Here is a 23,272-nt window from a genome sequence, read left to right as displayed (position 1 = left end):
AGGGGCGTCTACTCTTACGTGTTTGGATGCTGTTCAGCCTGGGAGTCATAATGTCTCTCTGGAAGGCAGCAGCCCAGTCCTGCTCCAGCCCAGTAGGTGTCATTATGTAGAAGACGTTAAAGTGAAACAGTGCTCACATACTGTTCCAGAAAGTCATAGAGCTAGAATGTTGCGCATCGTTTGTCCTTGTAGAATTACAGAAATTCCAGATGGCCAAGTGACACATTCAGAAGGATAGAAATGAGATGCTGGTGAATAAAAATATGCTTCAAAGGTTAGGAATCTTTAGTGTAGAAATGCTAGAACTCTGTCAGACACTCCATTTCTGTCTGTAAGTATGAGCAGGCTAAAAAGGCCTTATTTGGTAAATATTGGCATTCTGAGGTGAGGAAAAACCTCCCCATAAAATATGAAGGAAGTACACGTTTCTTTAGAGAGGGGAGGGAGGGAAAACTGTACTGGGCTACCATTAGTGAACTCAGTGGCTCCAGGAGGTGTGTAGGTGTGCAGGTAGATTCTTAGATGGGTGTGGATCCAAGGCGTATCCTTGAATTAGAGTCTGGGAATGCTGTGAGAAGCATCTTGGTGTCCGAAACAAGACAATATGAAGCTGGAAATAAAATAGGATGTGACTTAAACCATCCACTTTGGGGTCCATTCATTGATATTTTTAGACACCTGATATTTGCCAGACTTCTCTCTCTGTCTGTGTCTCTCTTACACACACACACACACACACACACACACACACACGCCTGTCCTCCTGTCATTTATGATCTAGTGAAGGAGACAAACAGAATTAGCTTTTTAAAACTGATGTGGGAATGAAATAAATGTCAAAAAGTCATGCAGAGACTAACAGTTATCTGTGAAGATATTGAGAAAGCATCGTTGGTTGTGGTGTGAGGGACTGTAAATGTGAGTGGGGCTGGGATAAAGCAGGAAATTGGAGGAGGAGAGTTGGCCTGAGGAAGTGATCTGAGTCCAGAGACAGGTAGTGGCTGGGGAGTAGGGAGAGCAGGGACAGAGACAAGGACAGAGTATAGAGCAAGCTGAAAGAACACGGCACAAATCACCCATGGGCGTGAGTTAGGTTTATGCTGTTGGCAGCAGGAGGTCTTGTGGATTTTGGAGATGGAAGTGGCAGAATCCTGTCCATGTTTGGGGAAGGTGATGCTGGAGTGATTTGAAGTAATTGGAGAGCTGAGAGGCTGTGGCCGAGACAAAGATGAGGGGCCACATCCTCCTGAAGTTCAGCTCTGCAGGGGTCCCAGGGAAGATCCAGCCATTGGTGGCCATCCCGGTGCACGCCAGTACATTTCTTCTCCTCTTCACGTTGGGGGTTTCACCTCATCAGTACAAAGCTGAGGCCACTGTTACACTTACACTTTTGTTGTTGTTGAGATCTCGCTCTGTTACCAGGGCTGCTGTCCATTAACTCTTGGACTCCAGTGATCCTGTTGCTTCAGCCTCTGAGCAGCTGGGTCTGGCTGTTACATATTTTAATTTGTTTTTCTCCTTTCTTTTTTACATCATCTGAATGCATATTTTGGCCAAAAAAACAAAACAAAAACACTTTAATAACCACTTGAACTTAACATTTTCCTAAGAAATTCAGGTGACGATTTATGTTAGTAATCTGCACAATGCTCTTGCTGAAATACCTAACTCTTTATCTGTTTTATCTGTGGACCTAATTTTGAACCATCCTGTATCATCCTAAACACTTTACATGTACTGAGAAGTGGGTTATGCTAACAAGGACCCTACTCAGCCCTGTAGAAATCTGACTGGGTGGTTATGATGGATAAAACAAAAGCACGGTACTCTGCCTGCTTTCTTACCAGAGCAGCACCCATTTCAGGCTTTCCTTTGCTTGTTCATGTCCGATACATGGACTGTCAGTTACTAGTCAGTACTTTTTTCATATTTTACTTAAAGAAAAAAAACTATTTCCTCATATTAAGGGGAAAAAGTTAATTTGGACCCATATTAAGTAGTAAGGACCATTGACAGTGTCAAGATGATCCCAACCCCAAATACAAGAAGTAGAGATTGGTAGGTAGTGAGCAGAGGGAGGTGTCAGTGGATGGAAGATTACAAAGAGCAGACATCAAGTGTCGGGTGATTCTTGCTAAATCAACCTAATAAAGGGCTTGTGCATCAAGAGTAGGGGATGAGGAACTCAGATATCAAAGGTGTTCAGGTATTAAAGATGGGGCGTTTTCACTAAATAGACCCCGCAGAATTCTCGCTACCACTGGACTGAGTAGGTGAAGCCTGAGCCCAGAACAAGTCAAAGACAGGGCTCAGGGGAGTCTGACTAAAGTTCCATCATGGAGAGAGCCCTTGGAACCACAACCCCCGGGGCCGCTTGTTCTATGTTTTCAGAGGCTCCTTATTGCCCAGGCACTATTTCCAGACCGGATGTGTCATTAGACTTTGTGTAATGACATTCCAGTGGCTTCTGTGAAGCACGTGTCAGTGTGTCAACATGGGCAGAGAAAGAGTTCTGAGAGCATGGTCCCCATCAGAAATACTTGCCCAAGTTTTATGACTCATTTTATTACATTTTGGCAAAATAATAATAATAATAATAATAATAATAAAATAATAAATCTTAGAGTTTTTATTTTAACCTAAGGAAACATTAACACTTAAAGAAAAATCTGTTTTCCCTTGATAATTTTTCCAACTTACTAAGTCCTTTGTATTTTCTTTTAAAGGGCAAATACACAGAAACAACTACCTTCAGGATCAAATGATAGAAAGTATCTAAGCAAAAATTTTATAGAGGGAAATGGGGAAGAATGAACATGAGAAATAGTACTGTGAAGTGAAAAAGTACTTCTGATGAGCCACAGTGGTACCAATTATTTGTCCTGCCATCTTGGAGAATTGGGAAGAGAAGAAGAAATGGAATTAAGATGGGTTATATGGAGCAAGGGCTTTTCAGGAAACAATGAAAGTGATACCCCAACTCTGGGGCCGGGCTGCTGTGGATGATTTAGTTGGAAAAAGATTAATTGTGCGCAGTCATTTGTTAGGAGAAAAGAGAAATTTAGCAGAAGGTGATAAAGTTCCTCCTTGTGTTAAACACAGGGACTACAAGGAAAGAAGTTTTGAAGTTTCACCTGAAATGGATGTGTGTTAAAATATTAGTAAACTAAAATTTTCACGGATTGCAGATCAAAGTCTCAGTTATTCTGTTTGCCGTTGTTTCTCTACACAAGGTTAATTCTTTGTTTGTACTGAAGGACAGTATGTAACACAATCAGAATGCTCTTTAGCTGGTAGTTCCAACAGTACACACCCACAAGGTAAATCTAAAGGAGCCACAGTATACAGGGACTTTTATGACCCAAAACCAGCAGTCCTGCCTCCCACCAACACCATCCTTGGAGGCTTCCTCTGAGCAGTGTGGTGGGTGAGTGTGGGTGCCGTCGTCCTGTCAGGACCACGGGGCTCCCTGTCCTCCCCTCCCCATCTCTGTGCTGCGGTTAGGTCAGCCCTGACTTTTCTCCTGGGCGTGAGTGACTGAGCTTGTGTCTCCAGCAGAGTGGAGACCTCTGAAAGCCCAGTGCCTGTTTTGTTGCCAGCGCAGTCAAGTGTTGAGACTGCAGTATACGCTCAGGGCAATGTGTCAATTCACTTGGAGGCTGCGTCGGCTGCACAGGAGGGATCATGATCTGTACTTGCACAAACATGATTTATCTTTTACTTTTTATAGTCCGTTTGTTTCTCACCCACCTTCTTCACCCCACAGTGCCCTCATGAAATCATAATTCTCTGTAAAATGGCATTTTGTCACCATGTAAATGATAGCATTGAATCTGGAATTTTATGAGTGCACCATCCCATGGGTGAATAAGAGGGAAAGCATGACCTTGACAGTGATTTGCAAGGTTTGATTTCTCCCTACGTCTCTTTTTCTTTTGCAGACTTTTATATTTAGAAATGAAAAGTCCATCCTGGAATAATAAGTCAGGGATCCAGACAAGTAATGGCTTCTGAGGGGACAGAAAGTAGACGTGAAACATGTAGCTGTCTGTTTGGTTTCTCAGGGCTGCAAAAAAAATTCCCCAAACCTGAAATTACTAGGATAGATAGCCAGGCACTAAATTCATGGTTAATGTAAGTCATGTCCCTTGGGTACTTCAAATTCCAAATCAATGAAAGTTAATTCTGAACTTATCATTGCAACCATGGGCAAGCGTGCTCATTGCTATTCCACTTTACGTTTTAAAAAGTTCATAACCCCTAAGCTTTCATAATAGTTATTCTCCTTTCTCACAAAATTCAGATTTGCATCTTCATTCAGAGTCCATGTCTGTGGCTTGAATTCAGTCGGCATCCAAAAACTAACTTCCTGTTTAGGTTCCTTTGTGAGCAAAATCTTGGTTTCAGATCTTAGTTCTGTTTTGGCTTCAGAAGGCCAGTGCCCACTCTAGGGTCACACTGAGACCAGGCTGACTCAGAGGAAGGATCCCTCCTATTGAGTCCCATTCAAGTGGTTCCTGGACTTAGCCTAGAAGATCTGGGAAACCCAGGAAGAGGAGAATCCTATGTCTGCAGGTCCCCTTTACCTCTGCATCTCAAACCTTCAGAAAGGCATCTTTTCATTTCATGAACACTTTTTATTAAGGAGGAATAGAGATTGGCGGAGGGGAAAATACTAGAGCTTTCTGTTATGAGGTATGCATTTACACTTCTGCCCCTTCCCCGATAAATGTGCCACTGTGTGGGCATACAGGCTTTCTGTAGGGAGACACCATGCTTGCCTTGTAGAGCTTTGTCATCTACACAGGGGCCCTTCTGCAGGTGCATGTAAACACAGCCTACAAAAATGGAACCTATTTCATTAGGTTTACCTTTCCCTCAGCTGGTTCAGATTATTGATTGGTACCTAAGGGAACAATGCTCAGGTGATAGTATAATCCTTAAAGCTTCATAAATTCATTGTGTTGATGTAACCATATGATGGGGAGCATCATGGCAGACCACACAGGACAGCCATGCAGGTGTGACTGAGTAGCCATGACTTGCTGATAGTTGGGTTAGTGCCTGGGATAAAAGAGAGACAGGAAACATTTTCTCATTTATAATGAAAGTTAAAAACAAGAATTGGTTAGTGGTTTATAATGTTGAGGATTGGACCCAGGATCTCACCCATGCTGGGCAAGCACCCTACGACAGAGTGCTGTGGATCCCTGTCTTTCAAACTTTTATTTTGAGACCAGGTCTGGCTAAGTTGCCCAGGCTGGCCTCAAACTTGTGATCCTCTTGCCTCCGTTTCTTGAGTCACTGGGATTACAGGTGTGTACTACTGTGCCCAACTTCTTTTTGTTTTAATTGAAACTATATTTCCCAAATTCATGACAACCATTGTTATTCAGAATGTGGAAAATTCACTTTATATCTAAAATCACAAGGAAGGAAGACCAGTAGAGTAGAGGGAATTAAGACTGCAGGAGGAGGGGAGCCCAGGGGAAGTCCTGGGAATGAAGTCTACCCGAGTATGTTATGTCCATGAGCAAATATGCACAATCTAGAGGGGTGACCCCATCTATTTAATTACATAATTTTTATAATAATATATAGTTCAATGATTAATAATAATAGAAGGGGGATCTTTATAGTAGAAAAAAGTGGATCCGGGGAGGGAAAAGGAAGATGCTGGGGAATGAGACTGATCAAATTATGTTGTGTGAATGTATGGATATGCCATAATGAATCCTACTATCATGTATGATTATAAATGCACCAATTTTTTAAAAAGTTTAAAAAATCCTATGGATTTCTTGAGGGAGAAAATTCTCCAGTACAAAGATACTGCAGGACATGTTTCTTCCTCTTGTTACTTTATTAGGAATCAGTTCAGGGACTTACTGTCTTATCCAGTATTTCCTTTTTCTACTTACAAAAGGTCACAAGAGGACAGTTAAAACTAACGATGCCCTAGGAGGGATCACATCTAATAGAAGAGCTGCCGTGACCCATTCCCATTAGAAGGACCGCCAAGGGGAACACACACAGGAACTCACCCTGCACCGTTCTTGGTGGCTCAGAGTCTTCCCCGCCCTCCTAGCAGAGGGAGGCGACCTCTTGCCACAGCCACAGTCAGGCCTCCCCAACCTCCTAAGAAGAGGGTTTGTAGCATGACAATGAGAAGGAGGCAATCATTCCTCAGAGACCACCATACAGGGGGTCCTGTTGAACCCCCAGGTAACTATTGAGTAATTATTATTAAATTTGGGGTGAATATTCCATTTAAACACTCAAGTATCTAGTTTTAATCCTGAATAAACAGTAGGCTTATGTGGATTGACTCCCCTCACCCACCCAAATATGTTTTTTTTTTTAATTATTATTCTTTTTAAGTTATGATACAATACCAGGATACACCTTGACACAATCACAAAAGCATGGAACCCAACCCACTCCAGTTCAGTCCCCAGCACTTCCCCCTGCCCCCCACTCCCCCTCCCTCCACTCCACCAACCCCTCTTCAATCCAGTTACAGTCCAGTTTTTTTTTTTTAATTGTAGTGTCCTTTGGATCCACCTGATGCCGGGATCCACCATGCCACATCCACGCACATGGGGAAGTGTGTTCAGAGGACTTTGTGGGAAGAGGAGGCCAGTTGGAAGGGGGAGGAGATGTTACAGGAGAGATGATCCCCTTTAACTGACCACTGTTTTACTTTTATTCGATTATTGTTGAATTAGGCAGGTTGTATCCTAAGAGTTTTCAAACCAAGAACGTTGAAATAGCAGAAGAGTGGAAGAATCCTATTTCATGATTACAAAGCTGCTTTGAAGTTGAATGTAACTATGTATCTACTTGTATTAACTATGTATCTACTTTGTACAGTGTACTTATATTAACTATGTATCATATTAACTATGTATCTATTATATATTTAAACTATGTATCTACTTTATATAATTTAAATTTTATATATTTACATAGATTGTGAACAAGTCAGAAATTACCTCTTAATGTTACATGTATCTTCTCAAAACACCCAGCTAAGTGATAATGTGAGTACTTAGACACACAAACTTTTGGATCTAGAAGAGTCAGAACAGCCGGTTGAGCCACCCCTGGTTAGACAGGGAGTTTGGCTGTACTTAAGCAAGCAGCAGCACATGCTATCCAGTGGAAGTGTTATTTTAACTTCTGAGGCAAGAGAAGGTGAATATTTTGCAGTTGTTTGGAACCATCTACAGAGTTATTATATATCCAGCTTTGATAACGTGCCAGTTAGTCAGTCTATCTGACTGTGGGGAAAATGTATACGTTGAGTCCGTAGAAAACACCAGGGTCATTAAGGAAGGTCAGGCCAATTCCATGCAAGCTAGATGCTTGAGTATCAATACCCAGAGCAAAAAAGACGAAGCTGAAAAGTCAATCCTTGGTCATCTCCAGCAGCCTCAGGTTCGCCTACACATACTGAGAATCACATGGAGAACCTCAAAGGACATCAGAGTCACTTGAGGTGGACCCAGTCACTTCTCCAGTATCCCAAAGCCAGTTGTACCAGAGAAAGAACTAGATCCTAGGCCTGCTGATTTGCCACCCTGCGTCCCCTGTTTAAACCATCAGTGAGCACTGATAGTGAGTCTATTCCCCTGCTCAAAATAATATAAAATTATCCATTTCCTCTGCTGTGTACACACCTAGCAAAGGTATATTTTGCTTAGAAAAGTCCGCAGTCATTTTACAAAATTGTTCAGTCTTCAAACCCAATGAGGCTCCAACCACATTTCTAGTCCATGCCTGACAGTCACTTTACTTTTGCTGAAGAAACAAAGCAGTCAGAGTGGGCACACACTCACTCCAGCCTCCTCCTTCCCTGCTTCCTGCCTGCCCCTCAGTCAGAGACTAAAAACATCTCTTCGTTCTGCCATTTGACAAATAGAGGACACAGCTCTGCATGCCTGGAACTTTGAGCCACCTGGGGATGTGACAAGCAAACCATGAGAGAATGGTTTGAGAATGGTCGAGGGACGTGTAGAGGAGTGTCTATTACAGGCAGGATTCAGACTGGCTTTCTTGATCCTAGCTGTGCTGTGCAGTCTGGGGTGTAGAGTCTGTACCTCTGTTTCTTTGGCATATGGAATCAGAGAAATAATAGGATCTGCTTCATATGTTTTGTTTTGTTTTTCTTTTCTTTTTTCTTTGGGCAGTGCTGGGTATTGAACCCAGTACACGCAGCACTTTACCACTTGAACTTGTACATGAACTTGTACATGCAGCACTTTACCACTGAGCTATAGCTCTATCCCCATCTTAAGATTTCTGTAGGACCAAGTGATAACGCTCGCCACACATTCCCTGCTGATGACGAGTGGTTATCGTTGCTGTTGCCTCTGCCACTGCTGTCATTTTTAAAGTGTGGAGTCAGAGGGGTCTGGAGAGGTGTCAGAGGAGGAGCTCCGGAAGCAGCACTTGGCTGGAAAGGGAACAGATGTGAACATCACCATGGTCATAGGATAACTAGAAACCTTGATTTCCCTAAGATCAAGGGAGCATAGGGAAGAAGAGGTGTAAAATATAATAATTTAAGGCTAAAGAGAAAATATAATACAATGGGACACTGACACTAAAGACCTGAAAGAGCTTAAAGTCCTCGACTTTCAGCCCCTGCCTTTGGCAGCTCCATCCTAGATGGGGCTTTTAAACTTTTGGCCACCTGACACAATAACAGATCTTACCTTGCAACTCAGTATACATTTCACACTGTCACTCAAGCAGCTAAACAATATGTAAGTGCTGGAAGGGACCCGTCAAGTGGATTCCATGTAGAATGAGAAGAGTGATGAAGGTTGAGACCTGAGCTTTGGAGGGCTGGTGTAGACACCCTGTTTCCTGGCATTCTGGTTGGATCCACTTACCCCATCCTGCCTAGATTCACTGTGTTGGAGCTGAGGTCAGGGCAGCATCCCAATGTCCCAAGGATGATTATGTGACATGACCTCAAAAACAGGGTTCTAAAGGTAAAAACATGGGAAACTAATAATTCCATTGGCCCTTTGGAGATTTAAAGCACACATTGGCCAATTAAAGTCTTTGAGAAATTCTGTAGCTTAAGAAAAAAAGTTTAACTTAGCTTTCTACAGTAACTTCACCTTTAAAGCCTTTTTTTGTACATAGCACCTATTTGCATCTGGACAATAGTTTTCCTTAGAAAGTAGTGAAGATTTGTGTGAGAGTGTGTGAGTGTGTGTGTATGTGTGTGTGTGTGTGTGTGTGTGTGTGTGTGTGTGGTGCTGGAGATTGAACCCAGGGCCTTGTGTATGTGAGGCAAGCACTCTACCAACTGAGCTATATTCCCAGCCTGGAAAGTGCTTTCAGAAGCACAGTGTTATCAAGTCAGCTTCCAGATCCAGGGAGTTTCAGAATGGATACTGGTAACGCCTCTCCAGACGTCTCTAACTCTTAGGGGTAGGGAGGGGACAGAGCAGTGGAATTGATTTCCTGGAGATCTTAGAGAACTTTAAGAACATAAAGCTAAAGAAGGCATCTAATCAGGTCCTAGAAAAAGATAAGAATCAAATAAGGTCCTAAAAAAGATAAGAGAGAAATGGAGCAACCTGGTAAATAAACATTTAGTCCAATGATTCAGTTAAATATTATGTGTGTGTGTGTGTGAGTTTTATGTAATGTGTATTTATTTGTACATATATACACTTACATATCTATCTGAATATATATACATAAGGAGGCATAGATATAAATTTGTTTATAAAATACCAAATCAAAACATTGGATTTTTTTTTTCAGCTGAGGTCGACTCTGACAATCTAGAAGAAAAATGTGCCCAAAATGATTTTAATTATAAAATGCTCTATGGAATAGGACACTAGTAAGGTATCAGGGTATAATGAGTAATTAGTCAACCCTTCATTCTCTGGGCTCAGATCAAAATATTTGCTTTTCTACATTTTCAACTTTAATCTGCTTTTGCAGTGTCTCTTGTATATTCCCCATCTGAAAATGGAGAGTGTTTGCTTAAAGAATTCAGCATTTTCACAGGCATAGTGGCACACACCTGTAATCCCGCAATTTGGGAGGCTGAGACAGGAGGATTGCAAGTTCAAAGTGAGCCTCAACAACTTAGCAAGGCCCTAAGCAATTTAGGGAGACCCTGTCTCAAAAAAATAAATAAATAAAAGGGGTGGGGATGTAGCTCAGTGATTAAGTGCCCCTGGGTTCAATCCCTGGTACAAAATATATATATATATATATATATTTCAGCATTCTTTCTTGGTTTTAAAATTTTCTATTAATCAATTTCATGATTTTGATATTATTTTCACTTAAAATGAGTTTAAGGACCACAAAGTATTGTAACAGGGGTTTCTTTAAGTCAGGATAAAAGCTGTATTTATTTATTTTTTCAAATGCAAAAATGCTGCCTAATCAATCAGTGGGCAGCAGTGTTTCACAGTCATGGTTGAATTTCACTACCTTTGTTGAAGGAGCATTTTTCCTACTCTCGTGTTACTAGCTACATTTTCATACTTGACAGTAATGACTCCAAGTTGGTGACCAAACTTTATATTGTCATTAGCATGCCACAAAGAAAATGGAAAATATTTTTGTGCACAAACATTAAGGACGTCAGCTCCAAAAAAAAAAAAAAAAAGGCAGCTGTTTGCCCTGGTGTGTGGTGAGAGAGATGCAGTGGGTGGACACACAATGGACCAGGCCTGGGTCAGGCATTTTTTGTCTGAGACACACACTGTTTCTCTGCACCACCTTCTAGTTTCATTATCTTAGAAAATGCACAGGACAGCAAAGGGAACAGAGGAGCCTGCCTTTCACAGCACAGAAGGAATTCCATTTCTGTTGCCTCACCTTATACAGAAGCAAATGCGATATATATATATAATATATATTTCTTTGAAGTCCTTGGACAATGTAATGCTAAATGCAGCCTTAACGTAATTCCCAGAAAAGAAAACGGGTTGCTTCCAAGCCTTGGATTGCAAATTAGAAGGCCGTATCTGTTAAAAAAGCAAGCTCATTATACCACGACTTATAGCAGCCTCTCTCATGTGCTTATTATGCTTAACAGCTCCATGGGCAAGATAATTAACTGTACCTTAAGAAGCCATCTGCCTATGGGAGCCAACTTTTAACCACGCATATTTCCAAATTACAGCAGTTAATAAATCTGGGGACATTTATCTTTAGACTGTGATCTAACAGTAAACAAAGGAATTCTTATGGTAGGAGATCTGTTAGGTAATTAGTGTGAGAAAGGAGAGGGAGAGAAGCAGCATTTCATCAGGCACCCCAGAGCCCCCACATCCTCCCTGTGCTGCACCAGCTGCCGTTAGTTAGTTCGTGTTCCTGGTCAGGGCTGCTCTCTACCCCACTTCCCTGCTCTGTGTGTCCCAGTGTGCCACACCTTGGATCCATCACCAGCACTGGGCACACAAGAAACTGCCACATTCAGCTCCAGCTTGAGTAATTCAAATCTCCACTGTGGCTAAAATGGTGTCCTTGGAAAATATGTTCTGCTGCCCCAGGATGGGTTGGTATTCTCCCAGACACTCCCCAACAGAGATTTCCTGCCCAAATCATGAGGATTCCTGGGAGTTTGCAAACCTAAGAGGATGGAGCCCTGCAGTCAGTGGCATTGACTCCCCCGCCCCCGCAGCCTGGGAGAGTTGGTTCTCACCAGTGTAAACAGATCCTAATGATATTTCTGTTTATCCCAACACAAGTCTGCTATCAGATAAGTGTTAGCTTAGCAAACACATTTGCTTTGCAGGCCAGAATGGATCATTGGTTAGCATTACTTCTTCCACTCAGAGACAAACATTTTTCACCCCGTGGGCGGTGGCTCCATTCATTGTTCAACAGTCAGCAACACAAAAATGCCATGGTAGCAGATGTCGAGGGAGAGGCCTCACTGCCCCAGGAAGGAGCCAAAGGACAGGAGATTGCTCCTGCCAGGGCCTGGCTTGCTGCCTCCCAAGGCCACCGGCTGGCCAGCCCCCTAGGCATCACTTGCAAACTTCTCTCATCAGACCTTATGTGGGACTGAGCTTTTCCAGGGCAGAGGAGCTGAGTCAGTGAAGGTGGAACAGCCACTGAGACTTGTAGCAACTGTCCCTGAAAATCTGGTGCTGGCTGCTTGACCTTTGCCTCCTCGTCCCCCAGGCATCTTCTACTCAGTCTCTTACCTCTTACCCTGTTGTACCTCTGCGGAACTCTTGCGCTCCATGTCCAGAGGTCTCACTGGCCTCTGATCCCCTACCACCTACCTTGCTGCCAGTTCTGCACAGGCCCTACACCCTGGAATCTTGGGAAACTCCCATGAGCTACTGGGTAAAGTCACCAGAGACAGAGAGTTTTTGGGGATCGTGAGATTGGCCCTGCTTGGGGTCTAGGATACACGGAATCGTGTGAACTATCGTGCACGTAGGCAGAGTCGATGTGGGTTGAGCAAGTGACAGAGGTGTGTCCCTGTTGGGTCTTCACCATCCCACAGCATCCCTCCAAGCTTCTCTCAAGCCCAGAGTCCTCGGATTGGCGTCAAGGTCAAGGCAGACTGAATCTGAGACATCCCGGCTCCGCCAACCTGTTCTTCACTCTTCAAACTTGGATAAGAATATCCACCTCTCCTTTATTTTAGGCTTTGTGGTAACTAAGTATTGGTTTGGCTTTTATCTTGCGTAACTTCAAGAATGGGTGGTCAGTCCAGGGAGTGTTTCCAGCTTGCAGTCTCCGGCACCCAGTCTCAGGTGGTGATGCCCTGCGCTGCCCCTGCCAGCCGTCCTGAAATGTCTTCCCTTTAGTCAGTGCTCATTGACCACCTCGGTTCAGGATGAAGGAGCCTGGGACAGTCCTTCCTCCGGGAGATTAGCACAGAGAAGGGGGGATGCTGGTGGCTCTCGCCCACTCCCACGCAGGTGATGGAAATGGGGTTCCCCTCGGTGGAATGGGCTGGCCAAGAAATAAAAGCTAAGAGAAATAAAACTGCGAAAGAACCACAGGACACAGAAAATGTTTTCAAAAGCAGGGGTGGGACAAGCAAGCCAATCATATGGATGGAGCGTCTATACTTGCAAAATGGAGCCTGCACTTGACTTGCTTTATTTATATGGGGGCGGGAGGACGATATCAAAGGCAGGGGAGAGGTTTTAAGGGCAGTGTCTTGCTTTGTGTGTCTTGCTGTCAGGTTGATTGACATCTTGGCAGGTCACCCCCATCTCCAGCGCTGTGTGGGATCTCAGGCAGAGCTTGAGGGGGAAAGTCACCTGCATTAGGTGATCAATCCCTGTGGGGGTGCCATGAGGGGTTCCCAATGCCAGATTTATCCCCTCATTAGGCTACTGTGTGCAACATAGTCCAGCCCATGGACAACTCGTGACAGGCGGCAGACTCATATCTCACATAAAAATATACATGGTCATATTTCCCTTTCCCAGCATCCCCATGGGTCCCAGGGGAGCATCTCTTGCCTGCGTGCCATGACAGGAGTTGGCTTCTGATTCTGTTGACTTACCTCTCTAGTCCCTTGTACACATCCCATCAGGTAGGTCTTAAGACACTTTACACTCAGGTCCGCGGTTTCCTGTTGCCCATCACATAGAACCTGAACTCCCAGCCTGGTGCACAGGCCTCTTGTCTAGATACCAGTCTGCCCTTCGCCCCTCTGTGAGACCACAGCAGGCTGAGCCTGGTCATTCCCACCACCCCCTCAAAGCCCTCAGCCTCCTCTGCAGATCAGGACCCTTCCCTGTGCTCCCCAAGCACTCGGTTTGCTCTTAGCACCTCAATGTCCTTTGTATGTTCTGTTCAGTGTTGTGATCTCTCTGGAAGCACGGACTCCCTTTTAGAGGATCCTGAGCCATGCTCCTTGCTTTGGACAGCACCAAGCACATGATAGATTCTAAACAACCTCTTATTCCTTTAGTGATTGCTACGAGGGCCAGTTTCACTGTGGCACCTATGTGGCAGAGATTTGTTGGCATGTAAGGGAAGAGTTGGGTGGGTGCCACGCAGAGGCCTGGGGAGATTTGACTTGGGGAGGTATGGTCGGAAGCTGCTTTTGCAAATGAAAAACCAGTGCCTCGTTGCACACCTTCTGCACATTTCCTTCTAAAGCTGTCAGATTCATGAGGCAAAATATTGAGTGATGAAAAGTTTGCTTGATTTTGCTTAACTTCTGTCTGGGTGGCTGCATTTATTCAAAACTGAGTTTTACTCATTTTGTAAAGTAAGGGAACCATGTTTTTAAAAAGAATATGAAAAGCCTTAGTAAAGCTAGAGGACCCTGGCTGTGCTGCAGAGGGGTTGGGTTGAGAAGGCAGTTTTAAACTGATTTCGTCGAGGCTGTAATTTTGCATTTTTAGGGAAATAGCCAAGCAGTTTCTGCCATTCCTCTTCTTGCTATCCCTCTCCTTCCCGCTGAGCAGAATCATTACATCTCAAGAAGTCTGGGTCAGCATGGTCACTGCTGGTCACTCAGTTTAGCCTTCCATCCCAAAGTTAGGGGTATTGCCATCCCACTTCAGACCACACTGAGGGGTCATGCAAGTGTGACCAGAGTGATGGGGAAGTGACGTTCGGTCTGAACCGATCCATAGGCTGTGGCTATTCTAAAAAGTCAGTAACTTCCAGAAGACTCTCAGAAATGCCAGAGACCTTCATGCCTTGTGTCCAGTCTTCTCTGAGCCAGAATTGCACCTCGAGGTCTGCTGGGAGCCTTGGCGTGCTCACATGCCAGAGTTTCTGATTTAGGACTCGTGTCTCCAAACCATGGCTTTACCACTGTCCTTGTTCAGGGAGGCTGAGAGTGTTGAAGATTTGCCTCCACTGCTACATCATATTAATTAATTAACCCTAAACCCTGCTCCATGGGAGACAGATTTGGGGAAGCATTCCTATTTTATTGAGGATACTGAATCTCAGAGAGGTTGTCATATACCTAAGATAGCACAGCGGGAATATGCAGAAACCCAGATACAAACCTTGGAATTCACTGCCATTTCAGCTCCTTGTTTGGATTTAGACACCAGAACCCCATAAGCCCCATCTCCTCATCTTTCACAACAACTAAGACCCCACACTTGCTGGGTTTTCAGATCAAATAAGATGTGATAACTCAAGAGAATAATGTCCAACACAGACCCCTGTACTCACATCAGAGGGTACTTGAAAACAATTCTTTTAATCTGTTCAGGGATGAATGTGAAAAGAATTTTATAGTTCTGGTTAGCAGTTTTTGTGTTTAAAGGTATTTGACAAAAAAGAGAAAAAGAAGAGAACCAGTAAAATAAGTGATTTGGCCTCATTCCAGATGTATTTCTAAGATTCTACCCTGCTTCAAAATCTACAGCCAATGTCAACAAATTCTTAGTTTGTCTAATCTTTTTGAGGCCTGCATAGAAGGTGGCTTGAGTGTTTTTCAAAGTTAGGACTTCCTGTTTTTCCTCATCAGTGTTTTTCTCTTGGAATTCTTCAATTTTTGCATCAGCCAAAAACATGTAACACAGTCACGTAGGACTAGTCTCTGGTTCCACGTGTGCCTGAGAGGATTAAAAGCTAGGTGATAAAATAGCTTGTCGTATTTTATTTGTTTACTTTCCTCTTCACCAGAAGTAAATAACTATAGGGAAACATTTTTGTTATGAAAAAAAAAAAAAATCAGGGGAGAATCTTAATGTGTTTTAACTTGTGAGAAAGCACCATATTCTATATTGTGGAATTGAAAGGCATCCAAAATCTTCTTTTAAAGCACATGTATCATCAGAGTTATTAATTTTACACAATGAGTAGATCTGTGTCCTACTCAAGGTCCAGAATTATTGTTGTTGTTAATCCTTAAAGTGCAATTTTAAAAATCTGCATTTGGTCGTCTTGAAATTTAACAAATGACCCTGGGAGATTCTTCTGAGTAAAATAAGAAGGAATGTTTGCTCTGATGTATTTCTTAGTGTTCAGGAGCAGTTGCCAAGCCAAAATACTGAACACTTCAGAAAATTTCCGAAGAGACACAGCTTGGAAAGGGGGCTTAGCTTTTTCATCCCTGCCAACCTGGAAGCACATCATGGGTTTAGAGTAACTGCATTGGACCCAAATGAGATTCAGGACTACTGAATTTGCTTTCAAAAAGTGCTTTTAAGCCAAAGAAAGCCTCAGAGTGAGATTTGGTTGAACAGTTTTAACAGTAATGTCGGAATGATGCTCAAAATCCTCAAGAAAGGTTGTCATATATAATACCAAGTGGGTTGAGTTGTAGTTATACCTAAAGAGCCCCCAGGTAACCTTGTGACATGGGAAACATGCTTTTCCCCCTCTTTACATGGTTACTTACAGCACATAAATCTGTCCTTTACTGGAGATTGAGCCCAGAGGCACCTTACCTACATCCCCAGCCCTTTATATTTTGAGACAGGGTCTTTTTAAGTTGCTTCAGGCCTTGCTAAGTTGCTGAGGCTGGCTTTGAGCTTGTATCCTCCTGCCTCAGCCTCCTATGTTGCTGAGATTACAGGCCTGCCCTACCGCACCCAGCTCATAAACCTTAGTTCTGAAGACCCTTTCCCACTCATGTTGGTCAGTTAGAACTATCATCCCATCTTGTGAGTCGTCTACTGACCTCCTACATCTGGGCATGTGTTCAGTGACAGCCCCATGTGTGTTTCTCTCCATCTTTCCCGACTTCTCCTCCGCCCCCATCTTCTGCATCCCATGCTCCGTGAATCTGTTCTCCCTCTTCTCATACAAATGCACCCTGATCCTTATGACAATTATCAGTCAGTAACTGTTACATGCCAATCCCTAATTCTAAGTTTTGTGAGCACATTGTGTCTGCCTGAGACTGTGCTCTCTGCTGACCCCGTACACGAGGTAGTGGCCATAGAAAGTCAACACGGGCATTGATCAGGCGTGAGCGTGGGGTCAGGCAGACACACACACTGACTGAGCGTATTTGAATGAAGGAATTCTGTGCATAGTTAAATGATGATATTAGTACCTGCACTGAGATCAGTCATGGTGCTCAGATTAGTTAGAGGAGGCCTCCTGGGAGAGCAGTGGCATGACCTTGCTCTGGGAGGTTGGGCAGAAGGTGAGAGGAAGACATTCAGCTGGCATTTCAACCGGGTGAAGATGACAGCAAGGAGATTCAAAGACTGGGCTTCAAAAACACGAGGTTTAACAAGGCAGGACTGATAGTCCTGTTAAGTTCCTAGGACTCCGCGAAGCCTTGGCTGACGTGCAGACTGGGTTAAATGACTCTGTGCTCCAAAGAGTGTGTCCCGATGGCTTTGCCTATTTGTAAACAAATCTTGACTTAAGTGCCACATCAAAAAATGTGTAAACAGGCCTTGAAGAGTTTAAACAAGTGGCTACAGGAAGCGGAGTTAAGCATAGAGAAGATCCTTGCATTTTCTCAGGCCCGAGGCTTTGGACCCTCACTGCTGGCCTTTGGCCAGCGCACAGCTCCTAGCACTGGAAATCGTGGCCTTTGTTCAAGGAGATGAGCAGGGAGGCCTCTGCTGAGAGCTGTCCTCCCCGTGATCACTAAAGCCTGCCTGAAGCAACACATGGACATTTTTTTCTGAGGAGTGGTTATTTGGCTTTGCACCCTAGAAACTTAGGTATTTTATTTGTTTTTATGTGCCTTGAAAAAAAGTGCTTTTATTTTCGTCATTGTAAACAATAAAAGTAACATCTTCCCTCTGTAATAAGTAAAATAGTGCAGATGTGTGAAAGTTAATGATTTCCCCCTTCCTGCCCCTCTCACTCCCAGCTAAACTAGCCAGTATTAGCAGCTTGGTGCAGATGTCTCCCTCTCCCTCTGCTTAGGTCACACAAATGTATTTCCACCTTCTGGAGGCTTTTCGTTTTCCTCACAGAATGCCTTACGTTGCCTGAGGGCAACTTCTTCAGCTTGTCACTGTGTGGTGGGCGACCTGAAGCTCAGTACATTTAGCTCCACTTCATGCTTCTTGTGTAACACTCCATTGTGTGGATCCGCCATGGTTACTTACCTTTCCCACCTTGGTGGACAGTCGAGGGTTGTCAGCTGTCTGACATTACAGAGTGCTTTAATGACGTCTTTGTTTGCATGTCATCGTGTCCCAGTGCTTTTGTTTAGATAGATTTCTGAAGGGATTACCAGATCAGGGAGTCGGTACACTTTAATACCTCTTGACATGTTCTTTTTCCTCAAAAGTCACAGCAGTTTACACACCTGCCAGTAATACAAATTTGCTGTCACACCTAATCTCAGCTAGCACCAGGTTCTATCGGTTGTTTGATTTTTTTACGGGGGCTAGCAGTCTCCTCTGCTGTTGGTGGGGCATCCTTTCCCAAGTCCCTGCCTCACCGCTGTCCCGTGAGCTGCCTTCTCCACCGCTCACCGTCCTGTAAGACCAGCCCCCTCTGCCCCCACTGGGCTTCACGTCTTTCTTGGCTTTTCTCTTGTATGAAGTTAAAAATCATTTGGCCTAGGTCCCGAGGAAAATCTAAACTGTTGGAATTCTGACTGAAACTCCATTAGATTTACAGGTGAATTCAGAACGATCCCTTGACATATTCAGGACATTGTCTGCTCCTCAGGAAATACAGTTTGGTGCTTCTCCATTTATTTGGGTCTTGTTTTATGTATTCCAACAAAATGTTATTATTATTTTTTTTAACCATTTAAAAATACTGGTTGAATTATTCCAGAGAAATTTAGGGTTTTGTCTCTCTTATAATGGGAAAGAGGCTGCTTATTTAGTCTGATGTTGTTCTAATCAGCTTATTGGTCTAATGAGACATAGAATGTGTGTCCATCTGAAATGGAGAAAGACTTCTAGTTTTCTTTTCTTTTCTTTTTTTTTTTTTTTTGCTTGACACTGATCGCTTTTAAATAGTAAACTTACAGTAAGGAGTTTTACTGGAGGATCAAGAATGCTCTTCTCCCAAAACACATTTATATTAATGTTTTCCTAAATGATGCTTTAAAATAGTCTCAATTTCAGGGCTATGGATATAGCTCAGTTGGTAGAGTGCTTGCCTCTCATCCACAAAGCCCTGGGTTCAATCCCCAGCACCACCACCAAAAAAAAAGAAAAAGAAAAAAGAAAAAAAAATAGTCTCAATTTCAACTGGGAAGATCTAGAACTCATACATTAGTGTGCTTCACTTTGGACTCTCTGAAAAGAAACCTCACAGCACTCACAAAGGCATCAGTAACACTTTCAGTGGGTAGTTTCTTGGGAATTTCACTGTTCTTGGAAGCTTCAGATATTGAAAAGATGGACAGAAACTAAGGAAAAATCAAACCCAGCATGCGTGGAAGATTCAGCACTGGGTTGGGGCCACTGCAGGAGCTCTGGGGATGGCCACACGCCTTCTCTAGTCAGGCAGTGCTGGGCCTCTGGCCTGCATCTTGGGGACAACTTCATCATCATGCACCATATGGAGGCAGCAGAGGCTTGGCTGGGGCTGTACCAACTTTGGCAGGGTCTTTTCCAGGTACCCACTTGCTCCTTGAAGTGAGAATTAGAAGGCAGAGAAGAGGAACATAAAGTTGAGTTCTTTTCTCTTCTTTGGAGACCAACCTGGAAGCTTCAGTCCAACGAGCTTTATTGAGCTGCTGGTCCTGTTAATTCTTCTTTGCTAAGATGTAGGGTAGGGACAAGACCTGGCTTCCGTCACTAGATCCTGTGCCTTTTTATCCTGCACTGTTCCCTCCCCCGTCTCCCCTTGGCGTTGGAGGGGGCGGGACTCCAGACTGACAGGCTCATTGGTCCTGACTTGGGAGCCGCAGTATATGAACCCAGAACTCTGGGCAAGGCCTGGAGTCTCTGAGCCTTAGTTTCCTTGTCTGCAGCTTGGGAATTTTCAGTTCCTGCCCTGTTGTTGTATTGTTTAGACGAAACCAGTGAGAGCGTGCGTGAAATCATGTTTAGTCTTGTAGGACTGCTACGTAAGAAGTTGTCATTCTTCCTGTGGTCCCGGAGTGCTCCTGGGAGGGGTCACTGCTCTCCACCAGCAGATTTGCCCTCTGATGTAGCAGCAGCCTTCCAGGTGGGCTGAGCGGACAAGGTTGGAAGGGGTTTCCTTCCCTGGTCCCCTTTATCCCCTCACCCATGTAAGTGCAAGGGCTAAAGCAAGAGGGCTTTATAACATTTTAGGCTACTGAGTTTCAAAGATACAAGTTCTCAATTGTAGGGAATTTGCGTTGACAGCATGACGCCCCGCAGGTCCGTTTGCTACCTCACACACTATGTGTATGGACTAGTAACTGGTGATCACGTGTTCATTTGCCTGTCTTTAGATAAGTGCAAAGGACTTAATCTTACCTACATTGTTATTTAACTTATTACTTTATCATATCAGGGTTTTCTCCATGAAAAATGTGGAGCATAAACCATGGCTATCGCTTTAAAGACAACATACATTTAGGCTAGGCAACTCTCAAATCTCAGCTGCAGCTAATGAGGCTGTTGGATGCTTCGCTGCTTAGTCTGCGCATGACAGTGTCCTTCATCCTTTCCTGTAATGTGCTTAATTCAGCAAGATAATTTTACTTTGCCTTGAATTCCATAAATCAGTCATTTAAACCAATAACAGCAGAGGGGTGGGGAGGCAGAAACACAGGAGGTGCGAGGGGATGACAGGCCCACTGCAGAGAAAACTGCAGCAGCTTCCGCACAGTTAAATGCTATCTGTTTGAGGCTCATGGGGACTTCATCCAGCATGTGCCTCTCTGTGTATGCAGGTGCGTGTGCATAGAACAGACGGGACCCTTACTTTGCAATGTTCTATTCCTAACAGACTAGGCTTAGTAGGGCTCATCATGGGATGGATGGACAAGCTTGTTCAACGACCGCTTGCAGCTTTCTCTTACTCATCTCCTAAAAACAATCATGTCAAAAGCCCCAGATCCTCGGAATTCATTCACAAAACTTAGTGTGTGCCAGTGTATTAAAATTCCAACAGTGAGTTTAAATGGACCCCCGTGCAGAAGTAAATGAATCCTGTAGCTGAGAAGCAAATAAAAACATTAAACATTAAAGATGGGCCTGGTGGCACATCCCTGTAAAACCAGCAATTTGGGAGACTGAGGCAAGAGGATCTTAAGTTCAAGGCCAGCCTCAGCAACAGAGTAAGACCCTTAGCAACTTAGTGAACCATCCCAAAATAAAAAAATTAAGAGGTCAGGGTATGAAGCTTCAGTGATAAAGCACTCCTGGACTTTTAAATCCCCAGTACCAAAAAAAAAAAAAAAAAAAAAAAAAACCCACTAAACAAGTTAAAGCCATTAGGATGATAGGATGATGCATTAACCCTTGTAGCAAGGAGCCCATAGCATTATGGTCCACGTCTCTACCAGGCCTCTGTAGAGAGCTCTTAGCATTCCCCCCACACTGCTGACGGCTGGCCAGGGCTGAGCTCGGCTGGTCACCCTGCACAGGGCTGTATTCACGGGTTCCGAGTTCTCTTGAGCTGCACAGTACTTACTGATTGCAGAACATCCCTGACCTAGTTTCTTTTGTTCTTTTTCCTGTGACTCAGATACATGATGTCTTCAGCCACACTTGGCTCATCCTTCACAGTTACACTGTCATATTGTCACATAGTACTGCTTTTAAAAAATAATCTTTACTTTAGGATCTTTGGGATTATTTTTTAATAAAAATTGTCTTTCTCCAAAAGTTCTCTGCAATGTGATAGCTAGACATCTCTGTTTAAAGTATAGGTATGAGGCAGAGTTCGGTAGCACCTACAGTATTAATCAAAGTGAAAGGAGGATTTGGTCTTCATATAGCAGAGTGAGGCTTACAAGCTGGAACAGAAAGCTCTCTGGAGTCTGCTCTCAGCTTCATGTCCACCTGGGCAAGTGACCTGGCTCCAGATCATCACCAGCAAGCCAAGAAATGATAATAGCTCCCTAACAGAGTCATCAGGAGAAGAGAAGCTCTTAGAATGGTGTCTGCTCAGGCTCAGGGAATGCGAGCGAGCATCATCATTACTGGGCTCCTTGAATTTCATGGGGTCCAAATGCAAATGGGTGCGCCCTTTTTCTTCACCTGGTACACATGCATTTATAAAAATCAATGGAAGGCTACAGATAACACATCTCAATGTTGCAATTAAGTCAGAAAAAGGAGTGGAGATTCTGAGCTGCTCAGAGATCCCTAGCCAAGGTCAAGGTTATAGAGTAATCAAGGAAAAAAATCTGTCACCAAGTAGGGAAAGAGTAAGTATGGAGAATGATAGACTCGGGGCTGGGGTTGTGGCTCAGCGGTAGAGCACTTGCCTAGCACATGTGAGGCCCTAGGTTCAATCCTCAGCACCACAGAAAAATAAGTAAATAAAATAAAGGCATTGTGTCCAACTACACCAAAAAAAAAAAAAATTTTATATAAAAAAAAATGATAGACTCCCAAGATCACAGAGTTAATCTTTGTTCCAGGCCGTTTTTATAGAGTTGTTGTTAACTATGAAAACATTTAAAACTCAGTTCTGAAGTGAATTGGCATAATCTTGAAATATCAACCAAGAAATATCATTTAGGGACCATGTATCTTAATAAAAATTAAAAAATAATTAGCAGAGAATGTGGGAATTTCAGTAACAGTAAAGATATAAGTTCAAGGTGAAAAATATGTGAAAGTTTTTAAATGGCATAGAAGTGTTTGGTCTTTAAAAGGACACTAGAATTATTGTAGTAATATCCCTTCTTTGTTAAGCCTTCCACCATCTCCAATTAAATTGAATTTGGTCAGGGTGAATAGGTTCATGTTTATATGAACTTGAATTTGGGGAGGATACTGTGACACCAAAATATACCCTTTAATGGAGAGATGCAGAGGGCATCCTGTTTTGTACCCAGACACATTGAAGAGACCAGCAGGAGAAAGCCATACTTCATCAGATCCTGTTCAGTAGTTTGCCTCTGTTCTTTGAAGAAACTCTTCTTTGGGTTTGGGAAGTGACAGAAAACACCAGTGTCATATTTTGGCAGGGTCATCTTGGGGTTTTCAGGAAGCACTGAATTGGACAGCACTGCCCAGGGCAGTAGCTTTACGCCCCCCTCTGTGGCCCCTCTCAACCACAGCCTGGTGTGTGGGTGTCAGGTCGGTGCTGGAGCTCCAGCTAAACAGAGCAAGGCTGTCTCGTTTGGAGCAGTATAGATCCTTGAGAAAATAAAACATAGCTGGAAAACTACCGGGAAGACAAATGATCTAATTTAACCCAGACCACTTTTTAAAATACAGACCAACAGAACAATAACAGTGGAAAA

General features: G+C 43.5%; 1 protein-coding gene and 1 long non-coding RNA gene across 2 annotated transcripts in view; both read left to right on the top strand.

The window, feature by feature from the left end:
• Ankh (ANKH inorganic pyrophosphate transport regulator) overlaps positions 1-23,272 on the top strand; it is a 134,650-nt gene that overhangs the window by 46,396 nt on the left and 64,982 nt on the right. The gene's annotated exons all lie outside the window — the stretch shown is intronic.
• Positions 517-22,227, top strand: LOC125619979. Its single transcript, XR_007351558.1, has 3 exons — positions 517-6,780; positions 12,656-12,663; positions 22,216-22,227. It is a non-coding gene; the product is annotated as an uncharacterized LOC125619979 (long non-coding RNA).

The sequence above is a fragment of the Marmota marmota genome, unplaced genomic scaffold (genome assembly GCF_001458135.2).
Source record: "Marmota marmota marmota unplaced genomic scaffold, marMar, whole genome shotgun sequence".
NCBI classification, from domain to species: domain Eukaryota; kingdom Metazoa; phylum Chordata; class Mammalia; order Rodentia; family Sciuridae; genus Marmota; species Marmota marmota.
Note: the sequence above shows the minus strand (reverse complement) of the source record. Positions and strands in the feature narration are given on the sequence as shown.